The following is a 2,500-nucleotide window of genomic DNA, read 5'->3' on the forward strand; positions in this document are numbered from 1 at the left end:
CATGCCGTGCCCATGATGTGGCCTTGACCAAGCCATTCAAGCCATGCGTTGCCTTCGCCTTGGCATGCCGTGGCCTTGCCTCGCCATGCGATGCATTCCGACAAAGTGACGCGAAGCGGAAGCCTATCATGGCGTAAAAATGTCGACAAAATTTTTCGACATTTGAATAATGGGGTTTGACAAGGTTTGAAAAATTCAATACAAATGGTAGGCTTGAATGTCGACAAAGTGACGCGAAGCGGAAGCCTACCACGGCGTAAAAATGTCGACAGAATTTTTCGGACCTTGTCCTGCCATGGGCTGCGCGCAGCATGCCGGCAGCCTGTGCGCAGCGTGCGCACAGCATGTCGGCAGCGTGCGCGCTGCTGAGACTGTCGACAGAAATTTTCGAAACTTGTCCTGCCATGCGCGCGCGCAGCGTGCGCACAGCATGCCGGCAGCGTGCGCACAGCATGCCGGCAGCTTGCGCGCAGCGTGCTGATTCTGTCGACAGTGAGGCTAGCGAAACTTGTCCTGCCATGGCGTGCGCGCAGCCTGTGCGCGCAGCTTGCGCATCTGTCGACAGTGAGGCTAGCGAACTTGTCCTGCCATGGCATGCGCTGTGCGCAGCCTGTGCGCAGCGTGCGCGCAGCTTGCGCATCTGTCGACAGTGAGGCTAGCGAAACTTGTCCTGCCATGGCATGCGCGCAGCCTGCGCACAACATGCGCACAGGCTGTGCGCAGCGTGCGCGGAGCTTGCGCGCAGCTTGCGCGCAGCTTGCGCATCTGTCGACAGTGAGGCTAGCGAAACTTGTCCTGCCATGGCATGCGCGCAGCGTGCGCGCAGTCTGTGCGCAGCGTGCGCGCAGCCTGTGCGCAGCGTGCGCGCAGCCTGTGCGCAGCGTGCGCGCAGCCTGTGCGCAGCGTGCGCGCAGCCTGTGCGCAGCGTGCGCGCAGCCTGTGCGCAGCGTGCGCGCAGCTTGCGCATCTGTCGACAGTGAGGCTAGCGAAACTTGTCCTGCCATGGCATGCGCGCAGTCTGCGCGCAGCATGCGCGCAGCATGTGCGCAGCATGCCGGCAGCATGGTTCCAGGTTTTTTCAAATGTCGACAGAATTTTTCAAATCTTGTCAAACCCCGTTTTTATTGAAATTTCCTCGCACAATAAGCTCCCCATAAGTAGTCTATGATTTTTAGGACCTTCTCCAACTTACAAAACTAAAAAATTCCTCCCGGATTTGTTTTAATGATTTTTTCAATTTTACGACTTCTAAAAATAATAAAAAATACTTCCCGACTTCAAAAATTTATGAAACTTTTTCCCATCATAGATTGCATGTTTCTTAGTATCCCTGCAAAAAATCACGTCCAAATACCTTGTATTGAATTATTTAGAGCCCATTATGACTCCTCGCGCATAGGTGATGTCTCTTCCTGTCAAAGGGCTAAATGCATAAAATGCTATATAGGGGGGTGTGTGTTGCCTGCATATGCATGGCAGCCCATGCCTTCCTAGCTGCAGCCCCCTTCCCCCACGCCACACCCATGTCATGTTGCCTCGATATGTTGCCTCGGTATTATGGGTTTGGTGTCGGGGTCGGGGGGCTGCCACCCATGGCGGTGGTGGCCGGAATCCGGCCTCCGCCACCACGCCGCCGCCATGGGTGAGGGAGGAAAAAAAAGGCGTGGAAAGTTGCGAAATGGGGTTGTCTAGGCTTTTTTTTGGCATGGGAGAGCATGGAGTGCTAGGAACTCCTTCTCAAATGCACGGGCATGTCGACCACAACCTCATTTCGCAACAACAACCACCCGTGTGGGGTGGCGGTGGGTGGATAGTCGCGGATTGGGGCTTGCCAAGCCAATGTTTTCAAAAAATTTCATCAAAATTAAAAACAAATGTTTTGTTGCCTTCGGATTTGTGGGCGAGCGGCGAGTCGGAGTGGAGCCGGTAAAGTTTAACCTCGGTGTGCACGGTTGTTTTTAGAAACTCAATCCAATGCCGGGGACGTTGAAAGTGACGCTCTTATGAGTTGCAAACCCGCAAGATTTAAAGAACCTTTTCAAAACAATTTCAAACCAACAAGATTTAAAAACAGAAATTTTCATCAAAATGAAAAACAAATGTTTTGTTGCCTTCGGACTAGTGGGCGAGCGGCGAGTCGGAGTGGAGCCGGTAAAGTTTAACCTCGGTGTGCACGGTTGTTTTTAGAAACTCAATCCAATGCCGGGGACGTTGAAAGTGACGCTCTTATGAGTTGCAAACCCACTAGATTTAAAGAACCTTTTCAAAACAATTTCAAACCAACAAAATTAAAAACAAATGTTTCGTTGCAAACAAATTGTGGGCGAGCGGCGAGTCGGAGTGGAGCCGGTAAAGTTTAACCTCGGTGTGCACGGTTGTTTTTAGAAACTCAATCCAATACCGGGGACGTTGAAAGTGACGCTCTTATGAGTTGCAAACCCACAAGATTTTAAAAACTTTTTGAAAATGTTTCTTCTAAATGACACATTTTGATCCTTGG

This window comes from Prunus avium, unplaced genomic scaffold, assembly GCF_965620075.1.
Source record: "Prunus avium unplaced genomic scaffold, drPruAviu1.hap1.1 HAP1_SCAFFOLD_45, whole genome shotgun sequence".
Taxonomy (NCBI): domain Eukaryota; kingdom Viridiplantae; phylum Streptophyta; class Magnoliopsida; order Rosales; family Rosaceae; genus Prunus; species Prunus avium.